We start from the raw sequence: 19,940 nt of genomic DNA on the forward strand, positions 1-19,940 counted from the left end.
TAATAAATGACAGAATTTTCATTTTTGAGTGAACTATATGTTGAACTACCCTAAGTAGTGCACATCTACCTACGTAGTAGTCTTTATATACTTGATATAAATTTAAGGACATCTTTAAATGATTTTACATTTAAATTTAAAGAATGTTAATTGTCAATGTCATTTCACTGTGTATTTAAATAGCTAAAAATCTCAAAATTTAATAGTTAAACAGCTAGACACAGGTCATTCAGAAATAATTTTCTTATTTATTGCAACTGTATTTCTGTGATTTGTATTTATTTATTTTGCATTTGCTGGAAACAAAAAAAGGGAAAATTCCATGTTGTTTGTCATTGGTACAAATTTTTGAATGTCAGATGGCATTAAAAATATTTTTTAACAGTCTAAATAACCTGTATTCTTCATTATTTATTAATCCATGATTGCTTTGTTAAGCAAAAGTGAAATGAGAATAACCCAGCAAGAATAACCCAGAATCATAAAAATGCAAACCCACAAATGGTAAAAATGACTCTATCTTGGGTTTTCTAAATAACCCAGCATGCTGGGTTAAAATGTGTAAACCAGCATGCTGGGTTACTTTAACCCAGCATGTGTTCTGTCCAATATTTACCCAGTGCTGGGTTGCCAATTGGGTTATTTTTAACCCAGCCATTTTTAGAGTGTAGAAACAGCAGAACAGCTGTTTTTTCATAGTAATTTAGTACAAACATTCTGGAATGATGCATTCTGTTGGATGCACCAAAGATTACATGCAAGACTGATCCTCTCCTGGGAAAGTGTTAAGTTTGGTTTGTCATTTAAGCATAAAAAGATAGCCTATATGTAATAAATGGGCCTAATTTGTTGCTTTTGCTGAAATTTATTTTAACTCCCCCACGATTAGTGGTGTTTAAAGAATAATTTGTAATGTATTTGGAGACGTCAAAAGGAATGAAAAGTCCCAAAGCAAGATTTTTGTGTACTTCATTAGAGGATATTGGTTTCTTAATGTAGGTTAAACACCTCTTCTCCATTTCAGTCTTTTTATTTTTTTGTGAACCTCCAAGTCATGTATGCATTCTTGATGACTTCCCATGTTAAATAAATTTCCCTTATAGTTCTGTTACGGAATGAGTCACTACAGCACTTCCGTCTGCACTTCAGTCGCTCGCTCAGAATGAACTTCGGCGAACATCGAGCATGCACACAAATCCAACAAGTGAGTCCTATTTCATATATTTTCATTATTAAATCTTTGTTAATTGTTACTTGAAAAAAATAGTAAGTGGAGCGAAGTACAAAGTAGTTAGTGTTGCGTAAGAGAAAATCACTCGCGAGCAGTAGCGGTTTTAGGCACTTGCGCTTGCGACATTTCACCTCTGGGTCTCTCTCAAATGGAACGGACAGGGCGGGGGTGGACGGGGACGGGGGATCCACACTAGTAAAATAATTAATAATAGGCTAAAGTCAGTCACACACCTCGACTTTCTTCCAAATAACGCACATTTCATTCATAATGTTATAATACAGGCCTATAGTTCCTGCAAATGAAACTAGGTAATACAAGACGATTATGTGGTCATCAAGGTGAATTGGTTTAGTCTTGACTTCTGGTCCTGAGTGACAGTTGGGGGCATGGGAAATCTGTTGATTGTCGAGTGCCAAATAAACAGAGATGGAGAAGAAAAGGTCAAAGCCAGGTGCCCAATTTCGAAAAAAAGAAAAGAAGAAGAGGAGAAACGAGCAAAAGATAAAGGTACACTGTTAATTATTTGACTGTAAATTTACAATAAATTGCAGGTTAATAATTGCATGACTTTCACAGTAAGTTACTGTAACATTTTTACAGTAAATTATTGTGAAATGACAGCTGTATACTGTGACTTCACAGTAATTCTGACATCGCATTACTGTGATTTAGCGGTAAACTGCTGTAGAATTAATGTATTTAACTGTGAAATTACAGTTGGTGTCTATGTATTACTGTAATTTAACAGTAAGCAGCTGTAGAATTCATGTATTTAACTGTGAAATTAGTGTCTATTATTGTAATTTAGCAGCAAGCAGATGTAGAATTAATGTATTTAACTGTGAAATTAGTCTATCTATTACTGTAATTTAGCAGTAAGCAGCTGTAGAATTACTGTACATAACTGTGAATGTCTATCTATTACTGTGATTTAGCATAAATGATGGACCAAACAAAACTGATAAAAACAGTGACATAACTTTATTTTTTAGAAGTAAAATACAATTTAATTACATGAATAAAACACTGGGCAACAGGGATTGACACTGGGTAACAGGAATGTGTGTCAAAAGAGAAAGAAGGAGACAGAGAAGAGAGAGTGAGGGAGAGAGATGTAAGAAAAGACAAAAAGGTGGGAATAGAGAGGGTCGCAGGTATCTCGCTCCTTCCCTCGCAGCTGGCACCTGCATAGTGTGGGTTCTATCCACTATATACAAAAGATAAGAAAGACAAAAAGTTTAAGTTACTCTGTGGTGGACTGACTCCCTGTAAGCATGGTGCTCGCATTGTTACACTAATCCTAAAATGTCTACAATTTAAGTAATTTCAACTATTAAAAAAATGTGAATAGTACTCTCAATTAATATTAAATCAACAAACCAGGACTCTAATCACTCCTGTTACTTTTACCCAGTCCTATTATTTTTCACGTGAGTAACAGGACTGAAAGTAACATGATTGAGGTTAAAAGGTTAGTTCACCCAAAAATGAAAATTCTGTCAGTAATTACAGAGCACAAATTAAGATATTTTTGATGAAATCTGAGAGCTGGATCACTCCTCCATCGGCTTCTAAGGGTTTGAAACTTGCTGGCCCAGAAAAATGTATTAAAGACATCTTTAATATAGTCCAAGTGACTCCAGTAGCTCAATCTTAAGTTTATAAAGCGACGAGAATACTTTGTGCGAAAAAAAAAAAAAAAAAAAAAAACTTTATTCCACAATTCATTTCCTTCTCTGTGGGCCTTGAGTTTTTTCATGTAGTAAAACAGCGTAGCGCTTCTGTGTTATACGTCACACGTAGGCTCACTATTGGCCGACGCTGGTCATGTGTGTGATGCATGTGACGTATAACACAGAAGCGCTACGCTGTTATACTACATGAATTCACCCGAGGCCCAGAGAGAAGGAAATGAATAGTGGAATAAAGTCATTATTTTTGGGGGGGTTTTGCGCACAAAAAGTATTCTCGTTGCTTGGTAAACGTAAGATTGAGCCACTGTAGTCACTTGGACTATATTAATGATGTTTTTAATACATTTTCTGGGCCAGCAAGTTTCAATCCCTTAGAAGCCTATGGAGGAGTGAGACAGCTCTCAGATTTAATCAAAAATATTTTTATTTGTGTTCCGAAGATGAGAGAAGGTCTTACGGGGTTGGAACAACATGAGGGTGAGTAATTACTGACAGAATTTTCATTTTTGGGTGAACTAACCCTTTAAGCAAAAATTGCATGCTAAATTGCATAGTAATTCAACACAGTAGCAAGTAATGTAAATTTACACTTAAAACTATTGTAAAGTACTGTAAATTTGACGTTTTTTAGACATCAAGGCATGTTAAAATCAAATAAACGTAAAAACAATTAATTTTACACATTTATTTTGCAGTCTGTCTAAACTCTACATTGAATCAGGAGACACTATAGAACACATTAAAGGGATAGTTCACCCCAAAAATCTTTGGAACACAAATTAAGATATTTTAAGAAATCCGAGAGCTTTCTGTATCCTCCATGGACAGCAATTATTTTACTTTCAAGGCCCGGAAAGATTGTTAAAATAGTCCATATGTATACAGTGGTTAAACCTTAATGTTATGAAGCGACGAGAATACTTTTACTGCGCAGAAACAAAACAAAACAAAATAGAATACCGACTTTATTCAACATTTTTCCTTTCTGTGCCAGTATCCGATGCTGTTCACGTGATGTGTTCTCGATCATGCATGTGATTGCATTGGGCACAAAAAGTATTCTCGTCGCATCATAACATTGAGGTTGAACCACTGTAGTCACATGGACTATTTTAACGATGGTTTTACTACCTTTCTCGGACTTGAAAATGGTTATAACATAGTAGTCTATAGGTGGGATCAGAAAGCTCTCATATTGCTTAAAATTTTCTTAATTTGTGTAGAACAAAATTCTTGTGTTTGGAACATCGTGAGGGGATGTAATTAATGACAGATTTTTCAATTTTGGGTGAACTAACCCTTTAATAGCTTCAGTAAACTTCTTACTGCATAACTACATCTAGCTTAAAGGACCACGCCGACTTTTTGGGACTTTAGCTTATTCACCGTATCCCCCAGAGTTAGATAAGTCCATACATACCCTTCTCATCTCCTTGAGTGCCTCTGTTTGACGCACCCACCGCTAGCCTAGCTTAGCACAAAGACTGGAGGTAAACAGCTCCAGCTAGCATACTGCTCTCAATAAGTGACAAAATAACGCCAACATTTTCCTATTTACATGTTGTGATTTGTATAGTCACAGTGTGTACAAATAACAAGGTCATATGAGACACAACCATCTTCTAACTGTATACATACTGGGAACTATATTCTCAGAAGGCGAAGCACTGCTACTTCTTTGGAGTGATTTACTCCAATTCTGAGCAGAGAGTTTCTGCTCCTCACCACAGGGCTTCTCAGGTGCTGTGAGAAAATCACTCCCCAAGTAGCAGTGCTTCGCCTTCTGAGAATATAGTTCCCAGTATGTATACGGTTAGAAGATGGTTAGAGTCACTGTGACTATACAAATCACAACATGTAAATAGGAAAATGTTGGCGTTATTTTGTCACTTATTGGGAGCAGTATGCTAGCTGGAGCCGTTTACCTCCAGTCTTTGTGCTAAGCTAGGCTAGCGGTGGGTGCCTCAGACAGACTTACGGCAAGCACGGAGATGAGAAGGGTATGTATAGACTTGTCACAAAAAGTCAGCATGTTCCTTTAACACAGATACTGTGTTTCATTAGTCCGTTCTTAAATTGGAACACAGCTTACATTAGATTGACATCCATTCGAAGTCAATGAGCTTCCTGATAAGAGTGCAGACTTGCTGGTTCATGTGACCTCTCTGCCTCTTAGATTTTGTGCCCGTCTCTGGGTTGATGCCCAAGAAGCACCTACAAACAAAAAGACAGAAGAAACCTGTTAGTTTAATTCGTGTGATGAAAAAGGTGTCAGTTCCCAGTCACCACCTTCAGTGGGTCACTGCTTTTGCAGTACAGAGTCAAATTAAAGTTAGCTCAGTTTAAACAAAGGTGTAATTCAGGTGTAAGTACTGCAATTCAGAAAAAAAAATGCATGGAACTGAACTGAAAAACATTTCCATCACAAACACAGTCAAGAATAGACCTTCACCAAAGTAGAGGTGTGTGATTTACCTAGGCAAAGCATTGGCACACAACAATTTACATAATTTACATGTTCCGTTTGCAGAGGATGGAGTAAGAGCCTGTTGCCTGTCCATCTCCCTATGGCTGTTTCTACTTGTACTCTTCCTCCTAGAATTATTACCCGTTCACAGATGATGTGATAAACATTTCATTTCTTATATCTTTTTCACAATAAAGCACCCAGTTTTCTAGTTGTTTCTGACTTTTTTAAGCTTTGTCTCTGGTCTAATCTGGTCTGGTCTCCAGCACAGACACACAAATTAAGGCCCCGTCCACACTACTGCGTTTTCGTTTAGAAACGGAGAATTAAAACGAATATCTCCGTCCACACCAGCTTTTTAGCTGCGTATAATGCTGTGTTCACACCAAACGCGAATAGAGCGTCTGGCGCGAATGATTTCAATGTTAAGTCAATGCAAAGGCGCGTTTACGCGCGTCTGGAGGTCTCGCGGCGCGAATGGGGCGTTAAGCGCGGCGCGGAAGACGCGAATTGACGCGCGAATAGAGCGCGTTAAGCGCGAATGGTGCTTTTTGTGCATTTAGCGTTTGACGCGAATTCGCGTCTGCCGCCCGAGTTGAAAAATTTGAACTCAACAGTATGTTCCTGCAGCCTCCGGTTGTGCAGGAATACCCTTCTCCACTCATTCAACAAGGAGGAACGACAGATGTTGTCAGTGAGCAGTCAACCGGAGCTATATGACAAAAGTTCATATTTCTATAGAGACAGGAATAAAAATGACCTATATATATATATATATATATATATATATATATATATATATATATATATATATATATATATATATATATATAAAACATTAATAGATAAATTGAATATAGGCCAAAGATAAGAAACGTTTAATTTTACCCCAAACGAATTATATTTTATCTTGAACCACTAAAGACACATCAGAGCCAGCGGCAAATGTCAGAAGATCTAGCCGAGGTAAGGCTACTCTCGGCGGATACATGATGACGGAGCTCCCGCTGATCGCATGGAGCTCATCTCCGAGATCGGCGAAACACATTTTTTAAATAGACGCTGTCATTATAAATAAACCGCATATTTGAGTTTAAAACAACTACATTCTCGCCTGAAATACTTTTAAAACTACATTTCATGACACAATAACAGTAATATTTTTGAAAATTATCCGAATAAAAATGGCGGTTGAAAATGCTGCGTGAACTCAGCTGGATGAAGCCCCCCATTCATTTTTCTGTTGACGAGAAAGACAACGGTTGCTCCGTTTCACACACACAGCAGGGAAGAAAATTATAAAGTTACTAATTTGAGATGAATTTAATCCACCTTTGCCCAAATCCACAAACACCATAATTTATCTAGTTGATAATAACTGTCATAATACCCACATTAAGGCCACATCTTACCTTATAACTTTATTTATCGTCGGTCAATGTAGAAAATGCTGTGGTAAAAGAGAGAACGCTGTTAGAGTAACTAAGATAAGCTTTAAGTAAAGCTTAAGTTAAATGTTCGACGGTGTATCTAATCAGACATCTCACAGTTAACTTAATACGTCGATGCGAGTCTGCTCCAGCTAAGTTACAAAAACATGACAACAGAACCTACAACTAACGCTAATTTGGTTCATACTTTTAAATTGCATGCACTATCATATAAAAAACATCAAATTGATAAAGTTTGACATTTAAACACTTACCGCTGTCTGAATCCACCGAATGAGACCACGTAGATCAGAGAGCTCTGATGATGCTCTGATGACGCTGCCGCAGTTGCCACTCAAAAAAGACGGCATTCACAGTAGTTTCTTGTAAAAGCCCCGCGCCTGCATTATTTTCACAGTAAAAGTCTAAATACGGTATTATATTGTGAATTATCACAGTTAAAGCCTGTGAAGTGGTAATAATGTAATTAACTGTGAAATATTACAGTTATATCTTGTGAAATCCTGGAAAAATTTTACAGTGTATGCAACTATTGTCTCTGTATGATTACAGTATCCATTTCATGAATGAAGGGCTAATGTTAATTGGTGGTGGGTATAACTCTGTGTTAGCCTTTTTGCTATGATGCTTGCTATGCTTATACAACAATAATTTGGTTTCAACTCAATCACGAGATCTAATTTATAATATTGTGCTTTGCAATAAAACTGTTAAAAGTTCAGTTATCATTTCCATCAGTTGGTTTAACATTAGGCCCTGTAAATAACCAACGCCATTTTATTTGCTACACAGTATGCTAAGTATAGTTTCCTAAGTATAGTTTTACAAGTCATAACTAAAAGTGTGTCATGCGTATAATTTGAGGCAGTAACCTAATGCCACCTCCATGAAAAGTTAGATTGATATACAAATTTTGGTTTGAAAAATATCCTGAAACCCAAAAAGTTTTTGTTTTTGCCTATACATATAATTTAAAGTCATTTTATTTTTTTAAACAACTGAGTCCCAGTGACCATAGCATAACGTGAATAAAATATAATTTTTCAATGTATTTTTTTTTTACTATTTGTTTCTATGCTCTAAACAATGTGATGACATGGGGGGAAAATAAAATAAATAAATGTTTTCTTCCGGGTCTAGGAGGATATAGCGTGTAATGACAGCCAGTTAGTGTGTAAGAGCATGTTTATGTAACCCTTCTATTATGTTTTGAGTCAATTTGACCCCAGGCTGTTTTAGCTTTATAAAACATTATCCTATGGTCTCTTGATTTCAAATGCAGTTAAATTGCAATTTCAGGGGCACTTCTAAAATATTTTGGAGCATCCTCTGCCACTTGTCAGGATGAGCCAACCACCTCCTCTGCTACACACGTCTCCACAAATATCATATATTGAGGATGAAGACCTCTTTGCCTCTACTTCTACCCAGCATGAGCTTTCAGGTGTGCATATTGTGTGTGTGTGTGTGTGTGTGTGTATGTGTGTGTGTGTGGGCTACAAGACAACTGCAATTTAATGTAATTTTAATATTTCTGATAATTTAAGAGTAGGCTGTGTTTTTTCACTGCTATGTGTTTTGAGTAACATGCCAATATGCTGTCTGATAGAAATGCCTGGAGCTGAACCCCCACTGAGCCCCACTGGCCCTCACATCTGACTGACAGGATTCGGACTGAGCTGGTTCACAGAGGACCAAGTAAAGTGCCACCTGGCTTTGTTTTCCGTAGGAATGAGAGTAATGGGAGAAGTTGCCACCACTAATATTTTAAGAAGACATTAGTAAGTGGTGAAAAGATGGCAAGAAGTTGGCTGATTTATTCAATTAAGAACAACAGCCTCTTTTGCTTCTGCTGCAAATTGTTTTCCAAGAGGAACATCAATTTAACAAGTGCAGGAATGTCAAATTGGAAACATGCATGCAATGATCTCACATCATATGAAAACAGTTGTTATAATAAAATATTGCTGTTTGTGCAGAACTTTGTTTGCTATTTTTTTTTTGTGTGTGTGGGGGGGGGGGGGGTCGAAGGGGTCTCGCCCAGGGTGTATTTCAATGTAGAACCGCCACTGCTCGCGAGCGGTTGAGCTGTTTGAGGAGTTCGTATGAAATTGTACGAGTGTGTTCGTACGCATTCGTACGAATTGCCGTGAGATCGGGTTGGGAGTTCAGATGAGTCATCAATCGCTGAAATGCTGAAATGCTGGGGTTTCCTCACCTGCTCGCCGACTGTATTTCTCTTTCTAAGGATTTAAGTAAAGTGTCTATGACTCTGTAAGATTTTCATTTCCCCGTGTAAACAGCTTCAGTGGTTTTAATGGGTGTTTTTGAGAGTGCTTGAACTAGACTGTCAGTGAAAACGTTCTTTGCTCTCTTTCTGTACAATGAAAGTGTGATAATAGCCTAATTTACAATGTTTTTATTCACATTAACTTTCAATGCTGAATTCACAGTAAATATAAAGTAAGTCGTATTAAAAGCGTGTTATGGCTTGGCACTTATAGCTTTATAACTTGGGACAGCCATCAGTTTGTAAGAGTTAGGCAGAATATAGTTTACAAAATATGGTAGATGGCGGCTCTTAGTGACGATTAAAAAGAAGAATACTTTCGTTTTGCAGCGTTCTGAGAATGTCGAGTTCCGGAGGCTGTGTTCGAGCGGGTGATAGCGTCACTGTGATCTCGTCTCATCATCTCAGAGGCGGTGTGTGTGTGTGTGTGTGTGTGTGTGTGTGCTGTGTCGCCCTCATACCTCAACCAATGAAATGTACAAATAAACCAACATGTTTGCTGGACGGGGTTTTTGGCTGGGAAGCTTTATAAACAGCCTGCGCGCTGGTGTGTGTGTGTGTATGCAGTTGTGTAGTTGATGGTGATGTTGGAGGTTATTCGGCAATCGAAGCGGATCACGGATCGGGCATTTTACATTTAAACGCAGTGTTTCGTATTTTGAGGCTAATCTGGGCGTTTTTCCGGAACGATATAAAATGAAATTATTTTATGCCGTCTTCATGTTAATTTCAGGTAAGAGTTTGGGGTTAATGGAAAGTGTGTTTTTTATTCAACTCTTTTATTCAAGACTTTCCGCTTACTATATACGAGTAAGTGGGCTTGATTTATCCAGAAGTTGGTTAAACCTGAAGCAGTGAGTCGCGGCAGTGACGGTGACTCGGTGAGGTACGGAGCGGGACCCCCTCCCTCGGTCCGTTCGCCACTGGCCCACACAGGTGTAAATCTGACCTTTCGCGTGCACGGGCCCGAGTCGTGGGTTGTGGCAGTGTTTAACGTGTTTTCTGCGGCATGTCAGACTCAGCGCTGATTTCACCGGTGTTGTTTTTGGAAGACAAAATCTTAGGAAACTCTGTTCTAAAGCATAATAAATATTCTCTGTGTCCCAAACAGTCGCTGTGTGTGATGCTGAGGTGAATTTGGAGGCAGCTGAAGGAGAGAATGTTACCGTATCCTTCAAAACTGCTGGACTGGAGAGAGCGGATCAAGTGAAGATAACTTTGACAAGAGGACGTCAGAAGAAGCTGATAGCGCAGTACTGTTGCTGTGTCCATCGTGGAGACTGTGATGTTGTGGAAACAGCAGGAGTCTTACTGAGAGTTGAAGAAGGAACCTTCTCTCTTCTGAGTGTCCGCTCCAATAACACAGGCCTCTATGGAGTAATAATCCTCACAGGAAGTAATGTCTCGGAGAAGAAAGTTACACTTGTTGTCAACAGTGAGTATGTTAACACAATATATCTGTATCAGAATTATGAGAAAAAAAAAAAACACGTAACAATTGTGTTTATAAAGTCATTTAAAGTTCATTAGGAATCTGGAATTTAAAAAGAGTTGCCCATGCATCTTTAGCTTGTGTTCGGTTCAGTTTAGTGGGTCGTGTGCTGACCAGCAGAAAACTGCTTGATCTGAAAGTGGCTTCTGTGTGAACTGTGCTTCAAACATCACGACACTATTGATAACACAACAGACCTTATCTGAGGAAATAATGCTAATGTGACTGCATCTTTAGATTTGGATTAGAAAAGAGTAAAAGCTTTTCTGATCACATGGTCAGTAATGTTTTAAGGTGGTACTTGTTGAAGGCTCATTTGATTTCTGGATTATAATCCTCTAAATATGTCTCTTTCTGATGTATTTTACAGAACCTCTGTTGTCCTCCAGTACAGAGCCACCACAAACCTCCATCCCAAAACCTCCAGACTCCTCTGAACGCCAAAGACTTTCTGTGTTCATCGCTCCAGTTGTATTCATCTCGGTGGTCTTGGGGGTTTGTTTCTTCTGTACATTCATGAGGGCAAGTATTATTACATTTGTTCTTATGTTTGAATTTGTTAATAACTACGTTATTTTCTTGTTTTTGAATGTTTGTTGAATGAATGTTGTTTTTATCTTTGTCTTCAGCTTCATTTGATTTGCATCTTGTAACTGTTTCTTTGTTTTGTCAGAAATGTAAGTCATCTGCTGATGTTGAAGCATGAAGCGCTGCCGTCTTCAGGTATGAAGGTCATCTCTGGTTCATGAATTTCCTCAGGTTTTCATAAAGAATATTGTACTTTGCCATGTTGAACCTCACTAAAATCTGTTTTATTTTCAGATTCGGTGACTTCAAAAAAACAATACCAGTGAAGATCAGCTGGTGGAGATGTAAAATCTCTTTGTGCACATTTTTTATATATGTTTATTTTTTTATTTAAATGCACAGTGTAACGTATTTAATCTCTTGCTGATTTCTTATATCTATCTGTATATATCTCTTATTATTTTAAGTTTTTACTCTTCTCGTACTGTTGCATATAGTCATAGTCTTTATCTGCAGGCTGAACTAATTCCCTGTGTCTGAATGATGAACAAGTCCATGGTGCACCTGGGAACTGAGCCGTAGAGACATATGTATCTGTGATTTCTGTTCTCTGGTATTTCTCATCTGATGCTTGAATTGTAAACCGCATTAATAAAAGTCTCCTCCTCTCCGAACTGGACTCCTTGTCTCTGCATTAATGATACAACAAATTTAAATTTGTCATGTATGTACATGTATAAAAATCTGAAAAAATAATACAGATAATCACATTTCACATTTCACAACAATCACATTTGACCATTTAAAAAAAAATGTTGTTACAATTTTTAATGATGTTACAGTTTTTTAAATTTGTTTTGTGGAAAGACATTATTATTATTATTATTATTATTATTTTTATATTTGTTATGGAAAAATAACTGGTAAAGTGTAAAGAATTCAAATGTGAAAGTTTTTGTCGTGTTGATCAAGAGTTTAAAATTCTGCAACTATCTCTTAGGAGCATATCTGCCTTCAAACTTGAAAGAAATAAAGATTTGAAATGTATCATGATTATCGATATCGACTGATATATATTTTTTTCCATACAGCCGAGCTCTTTTTGTCAGTTTTGAGGTCAGGTCGGGGTCACTGCTGACTGCTTTGCTCTACACAGCTCTTGTGATATAGTTAAGCAGGCTGTAGCTTTACATTAACAAGTGCTTTCCATTTTTATGTGCAATATGAATCAAATGTCAACTTTTATGCCATCTGATTGAACCGCAAGCTCTTATTTCAGTGTTGTTGTTTTTTCATTTTGTGGATATTTCTGCTAACAGTTTGATTTGAACATTTAGTTGAACAGCATTAATTTAAAATCAAAGTTAAAGAGCGGCGGCTCAGGATGCTTTTCCAAATCCTGCTGCACAACAGAGTGCCACTTACATTTTTTTTTCCATAAAATCACATCATTTTTATCCCAAATTATTGTTAATGTTCATAATGACATTATCCTAGTCTGTTTTATAGGGAGCAAATAATGCCCAAAGATTGCGCTTTCTGTTTCCGTTTGTCCTGCTTTGTTAAATACTGCACTTTAATTTGAAAAAAGGCGAAGTTTAAAGTAATTTATGCAAAATATATTGATCTACAGTTTTGGGAAACTATTTTACAATAGACTTCCATTTGATATCATGTCTCATTTAGAAACTGTGTTCTCCGGAGGTCGCATATAGGACTACACCCGATTCTGGCATATATACGTCATCGGGTCTCATTTAAGAAAAGTAACCGTTTTTATTGCAAAGAAAAAAAATAATTATAGTATTTTAAACCTCACAGAGTCAATTGTTTTATTGTAACCTATCTTAAATAAGAAATCCTTAAAGACGTACGCAGCCTCCGAAATGAGACGCAGACATTTACAGCGTGTTTTAAGTGTTTTTATTAAATAACATTAACAGACATTAATTCTGTAAAAATACACTATTTTTCTGGAGTATATGGCCTGACAGGAAAATCTCGGTCCTCAGCATCACAGTAGAGACACCAATAAACTGTTCAGCATTATTGCTTCACATTAAAGGGTCATGAAAACCCCTGTTTCAGCACTAGTAGTTCTCACCACAGTTTTAAAGAAAGCTAAAAAGGTGGACAGGTGCTGAGGGGCAGAGGAGGGAGAAGAGACACAGACAGCACACACAGCTTCGGGTTCAGCTGTGTCAGGGAGCTGTAAAAACCTTACACTAAAGTGAATTAATCGCGTCTGTGTCGAGCTTTTATTACAAAGCAAAAACAAACACTCTCCTCCGATCCATGAAGGTTTCTCTCAGGTAGCCTGATGTAGCGGTCTCGCAGTCTGAAGCCTCTGTCATAGCAAATAATCAACACGTGCTGCTCATAGGATGAGAACATCAGTCTCATGAATAATTTAATAGACACGGACGCGTCATCGATGTACTGTAGACACAGAGTCCCACACGTCATAATCTGACGCCCACGCCCACCGGGGCGTCTTTTGCATCGCATTGCTTATAAATATTTCGGCATTGTATTGTGATTATAATCCATATCGGTTCAATTTATTTCAAACATTCTTTAAAATTTAAAGTTAAAGTTAAAGACTGCTGTTCAAAATCCTGCTGCACAACAGAGTGACACTTAGTTTTTTTTTTATAACATCACATTATATTTATCCCAAATAATTGTCAATGTTCCTAATGACATTATCCTAGACTGTTTTACATAGGGAGCAAATAATGCCCAGATTGCTCTTTCTGTTTCCGTTTGCTCTGCTTTGTCAAATACTGTGCTTCAAACTCATCGATGCAACTTTGTTAATTCCTGAAGTGAACTTCTATATGAACTGTTTTGGACTGCTGTCTTGAATTGGTTACAATATGTGAGTTGGTCTAAACGCATCACTGCACTTCTCTTCCGGTGTACAACTACATTCCTCTTAATAAATTTTTTTACTTTAACTTCTTAATATCAATGGTAATATCAATGGTATGACATTTCAGATGCGTCCGATATAACAAAAACATATACATAGGTAGGTTTAATTTGTTGAACTAAATTATTGCTATAGGTACAGTTTGACAGTGGCTGGATATTGGTAGGGACATGTCCCTGGCATCCTCGCAATTCTATGCCCCTGGAAACGGATTTTTAAACGATTTAAGACCACATAACATCTGGAATAACAGGTGTATTTTGGTGAATATAAAATCTATGTTCATCAATGAGTGGTGGAAGACAACTTAAGGAATATATTTAGTTATGATGATTTTTGTGGTAAATATGTTGCTCCTCTAAAATGTATGATAAAATAATCCAGAGTATACCATTGTAGATGATTAAATTAGTTAGGGAACAAGTAAAATATTCAACCATAATTCCCAAAATACCTGATCTTATGATAGAAAATGTTAACTTTGCTGATAAAAGATTTTGGAAGAGTTGTCTATCTTCAAGGACCAGTAAAAAGATCTTATATTTTGTCATTATGATAGCAAAAGAGTGTCTGGATTTGGAGATAGAAACAGCAGAACAGCTGTTTTTCATAGTAATTTAGTACAAACATTCTGGAATGATGCATTCTGTAGGATACACCAAAGATTACATGCAAGACTGATCCTCTCCTGGGAAAGTGTTAAGTTTGTTTGTCATTTAAGGATAAAAAGATAGCCTATATGTAATAAATAATGTGTTGTTTTTGTGCACTCCCCCACGATTAGTGGTGTTTAAAGAATAATTTGTAATGTATTTGGAGACGTCAAAAGGAATGAAAAGTCCCAAGGCAAGATTTTTGTGAAGGTGAACACCTCTTCTCCATTTGTCACTTTTTTTTGTAAACCTCACAATCGTGTATGCTTTCCTCTGACGGAATGAGTCACTACAGGCACTTCCGTAAGTCGCTCCCTCAGAATGAACTTCGGCGAACATCGAGCATGCACACAAATGCAACAAGTGAGTCCTATTTCATATATTTTCATTATTAAATCTTTGTTAATTGTAACTTGATAAAAAATAGTAAGTGGAGCGAAGTTTAAAGTAATTTGTGCAAAATATATTGATCTACAGTTTTGGGAAACTATTTTACAATAGACTTCCATTTGATATCATAGACTGTGTCTCATTTAGAAACTGTGTAGCTACTCCGGAGGTCGCATTTTAAGTAAAAAATATATTATAGTATTGTAAACCTGACAAAGTATTATAGTAACTTTTCTTAAATAAGACATCCTTATGCAGGCTTCAAATGCGATCTCCTTAGGACGCAGCCTCCGAAATACAGCATTTATTCATCTAAGATAGTCCTGATGTTAATTTCAACAATTATAGCCTACTGTTACAGAAATGTATAAAAAGGTTTTTATTTTTATTTTTATTAAATAACATTTACAGGAATTGTAAAAAATATTTCAAAAAAAATTTTTTATTTTATTAAATAAATAATAATAAAGAGAAGTAGCGTGAAGCGACAAAACGACAAACTGGAAATATTCATGTTCTTATATTAAATATTTTGATAATTTATTAAAAGGATGAACACAAAGAGGATTTCATTATTTTTCCAAAATCACTTGAATCTAAATATTAGAGCTAGTTACAGGTTGTGATATAATCTTTAGCCAACTGTTGATGTTACTGTACAGTGTCTGCAGTCACACGCCTGTGTTCTTCAGTCTTCTTCCGTCTGTCTGCTGCCTGGAAGATGATGACTGACGTCTTTTCCTGTGAGGGTACGTCTTGTTTTTGAACGAATTAAAGAATGTGGTGTAGGCCTATTTATAGCCACACTTGTCATGTAATGGACAAAACATTCACTATTTTAAAGTTTTGCAGAATTTGTTTCTGAATGATAAGATAAGGTAATACACCTGTTTAAAGGTACAGGTTGTAGGACCTGTCACTAGAGGGCGCTCTATCAAAACAATAACAATCGCGTGGTTTGATAAACTAAGACAGAAAAACAGACGGAAAGATAAATCATGGATTTAACGCGAGTTCAACGATTTGCGCGTGTAGATTAGGCTACATAACCCAATGCAAAGACGCGATCAGACTATGGATCAGACGCGATGCCCCGTGTTTGGCACGTATGCCACATAAAACTAATCTTGTTGATCATTATAATAGCATTCGTTTTCAAAACAACTCACCTGTCGAGTAAAACACAAGCAGTGGCGGCTCTAGACAAATTTTACTAGGGGGACCAAGGAGGGGCCAGTGTTTAACCAGAGGGGCACATTAAAATGGCAACATATTTTATTTAAATGTAATGCAAATAAATACAAAAAGTAATTATTGAAAAAATCTACACAGTAATTTTACACAATTTAAACATGTTAATAAAATTCTTATAAAATTCAATCAGGCTATCATACATTTCACAATTTAATATTTATATATGAATGTCAAGAATTCAGAAGTGTATATATTTATAATGCTTACACTACAGTACACAGAAATAATATACAATTAAATTATGCCTATTTTAAATGTATTGTGCAGGCTAAAAATATAATAAGCTTTTAATAATCTTTCAGTGCGCAAAACCATGATAATATGAAACGCTTCAAAACTGAGCTCACAAAGTGATTTTAAAAGTTTACGGCTTTTAAAACGTGTGTGATCTAACAGGCACAAGCGAGTCTTTTAAAAACAGCAACAAACATAAAATACAAATACACAAAATAAAGTCATTTTATGCAAATCCACAGCCTTTTTATCTACAGGTCAAGCATTATAATGTGAGTATATAATATTGGAGAGAGTTTTACCATGCATCCTGCTGTAAATGTACTGTCTATGGTAAATGGACGAGGTGCGCGCTATTTGAATACTGAATGGAGAATGATTGACAGCCGCAGAGGAGGGAAAACAAGGCTTGCGTAAACTTTAAAGTCCCCGTGAAACGGAAGTTGCAAACGACTTTTCTCCAGTGTTGTGACGTATTTCCGAGAGAAACGGAATAATAAATGATGAAAATAGTGGGCGTGGCTTATTTTCCAACTAGCACCTGATTGGATCTAGATAAGTAGGTGTGTTCAATTGCATGAGACATGGTTCATTTCAACTCACCGTCGTCAAACTTTGTGAGGTACCAACGGTGTACACTGACGGGACAGCGTTATCTGTCAATGACAGATATCTCTCAAACCCTATTTCGTATTCTGTCAAAGTATTGAAGCATTCGCGCGTGAAGTGCTTCGAACACAATCACATCCGTGACCACTCTGTTATTCCTCCTTCCTCGAAATGTAAATAATCGAGTGATCTAGACCGTTACGAGGGAATTTTAGGGAAAGGGAAAAGTGTTCCGTGAGTTCCGCAACCAAAAATGCACCTTCTCGCCATCTCTCCTTTCACGCGCTGTCAATGCTAGCAAACACACAGGCAGCCTGTCTACTGTCAGCTGGAGGGGCGTGGTTACGGATTAAGCAGACACCCAATTCCTCAAGCCTGCGTCATCAGTGAAGGTCCTCCAATGCAGAGGGGAGGGGCATTTTCAGATTTTGATCAAAGATGATGAAGCCAAAAAATTTTTTTGTGTGGATTGACTCGCATGGATGAATTGTTCAGCACAAAACGATCAATTTAGGCGAAACAAAGTAAATATAGTCAATTTTGATTTCATGTGGACTTTAATTTAATGATGTAAATAGTCTTCTGTCCATAACATTAAACTATGGAATTGCTTCAGATGACTTTGAGAAATTATAATCAGACCCAAGTCACCCAAACTGATGTGAAAAAAACGGGAGGTGATGAAAAGCACGATGTTTGCATCCCTGAATATGATTAAGTTCCTAAGTGTTTGGGTGCGCTGCACTAATTATCCCGTGTAGAACGTTGCGTCACATTAGTTCCGCTTTTGGCGCTCACGTGTAAAATCATATTACTTTTTTTTTTTTTTTTACCGCGGAGGTGGCCACAGGGGTGGCCAGGGACATGTCTACAGAGGCACGGGCCTCCCTAGGCCTCCGTGTAGAACCAACACTGAACACGAGTGAGATCGGCATCTCTTTCTAGTTGAAGTCATAGACAGTAAAATAAATGGACACAGCGACCCCATTGGAACTCAATCGAGACAAGTGAAGCCCGTTTTTAGCTATTTTTAGCACTTCCCTTTCTGACGCGCAGACTCAAACGAAGCTTGATGACGTCAGCAACCTGTCTGACAGATGTAGATCTTCCAGTAGCTGTGCGTGAAAACTGCCATTGTTAATCTTGCAGAGACGGCGAGCTTGAGCGGGGAGTTCTTTGTCGTGAGTGAGCAGGAGTAAGTATTCTGATTAATTACTTTGTATAGTATTTTAAAATGTAACGCCAGTACGCCATATTAAGTTAATTACCTGCGAGCTTCTCCTCCTGTCTGTACGGTAATGCGACAGAGAGTCGAGTGGTTATGACGCAATCGTTAGCCTAGTTTTACAAAAACTGTTTCTACGGGGCCATAATGTAACATAGAATGTAATGGAGCCCTTTATACATTGTCGTGTATCTTTAGAAATAAATAATTGACAACTGGAGTCTTTAAACGCCTCAGATGTAAAGTTATTCACTCTCAAAGTGACGCCAAAATGAATGGGAGGTCAATGGGATGCTAACGCAAGTGAAGTTCTGCTACAAGATGGCAGCACCCGGCCGACTTCAACTTCCGGTCGACTTCCTTGCCGCCTGGTTGAAGTTTGTCGCGAAGCTACTTCCGCATTTGTCCACGACACTGTTGTCATGTGGTTTCTAGGTCACTAAAGGCGGTAACAAAGGGTAACTAACGTCATTGACAGGCGACTGCACTGCCCCGTGTCACTGTTTACAATGGGAATTTTCTCATGATTTACAAGTAGTTGAAAACATTAGAGGTATTGTTAGTAATCAGCTGGAAAAAATATATTACACTCTAGTGGTTTTTGGATATTTTACTGCAAATATCTTACAAATTGTACCTTTAAAATGTAAATATTTTATTTTCTCTTAAATTTACAGCCAGTGGTTACACAGAAATGGACGGTGACTCTGTGGATGTTCCTCTCTCTGTTGAGGAGACCAGACCAGATCCAGTCCAGAGTTCAGTGCGTCCATTCATTCTCTGAGGATGAAGAGGATGATGAAGAAGAGCAGCTCGAAGAGCCGAGAGATAATATGATCAGCTGCAAATTAACTTTTTTTCTTGTCTTTGTATGAAATGATTTCTGTTTCACTTATTAAAAGAATGATTGCAAAAAAGGTTTGATTCTTTGTCAGCATTTCCATGCTTTTAAAGTTTTGCTCTTTGCTTCATGAAATCATTCACTTTTAATTAACTGAATCATTAAAGCATTCAATTTAATTATTAAATCATTTAAAATGTTAAATAAAAAATAAAAAGAAGCACCTAAATATTATTTTTCACATGTCAAAAGTTGCAGTAGATGTCTAGTGGCCACACATTTATCTCCTTTTAGATGCATATATTATGACAATTACATATAAAATACTTTCATTTTGTCTTTACAGTGATAAATAACAAATATGACATCCTTAAATTAAATAACAACAATTTACACCTTTTTTAGTTTACACCTCATTGGCTGTTAATGTAGTGCTGCATTCATATAAATTACAATTTTGGCAAATTCTTACCTGGAGTAATTCAGTCTGCCCTCTAACTAAAATGTAAAATAAATAACATTTAAGAAACTTAAACCTAGGGCCTAATAAGCCAGTTTGTCCACTAGACACTAGATTACATCCCTTGAAATGTGAAAATGTCACTCTGTAATTTAAGAGTGTTCAGTTTGGCATGAATAGTAA

The 19,940-nt window shown here is 37.0% G+C and overlaps 3 long non-coding RNA genes across 3 annotated transcripts; 2 read left to right on the forward strand and 1 right to left on the reverse strand.

Annotated features, from left to right (window-relative positions):
* The first annotated feature begins 1,710 nt into the window (after positions 1 to 1,710).
* Positions 1,711 to 8,506, forward strand: LOC113041216 (uncharacterized). Its single transcript, XR_003275351.1, has 3 exons — positions 1,711 to 1,741; positions 8,146 to 8,290; positions 8,456 to 8,506. It is a non-coding gene; the product is annotated as an uncharacterized LOC113041216 (long non-coding RNA).
* LOC113041215 (uncharacterized) lies at positions 2,195 to 7,365 on the reverse strand. Its single transcript, XR_003275350.1, has 4 exons — positions 7,101 to 7,365; positions 6,808 to 6,845; positions 5,021 to 5,142; positions 2,195 to 2,441 (listed from the first exon to the last, which is right to left on the reverse strand). It is a non-coding gene; the product is annotated as an uncharacterized LOC113041215 (long non-coding RNA).
* Positions 8,507 to 15,059: 6,553 nt separating the features above from the next.
* Positions 15,060 to 19,296, forward strand: LOC113041737 (uncharacterized). Its single transcript, XR_003275457.1, has 3 exons — positions 15,060 to 15,107; positions 15,797 to 15,883; positions 19,134 to 19,296. It is a non-coding gene; the product is annotated as an uncharacterized LOC113041737 (long non-coding RNA).
* The last annotated feature ends 644 nt before the right edge of the window (positions 19,297 to 19,940 follow it).

The sequence above is a fragment of the Carassius auratus genome, chromosome 23 (assembly GCF_003368295.1).
Source record: "Carassius auratus strain Wakin chromosome 23, ASM336829v1, whole genome shotgun sequence".
Lineage (NCBI taxonomy): Eukaryota > Metazoa > Chordata > Actinopteri > Cypriniformes > Cyprinidae > Carassius > Carassius auratus.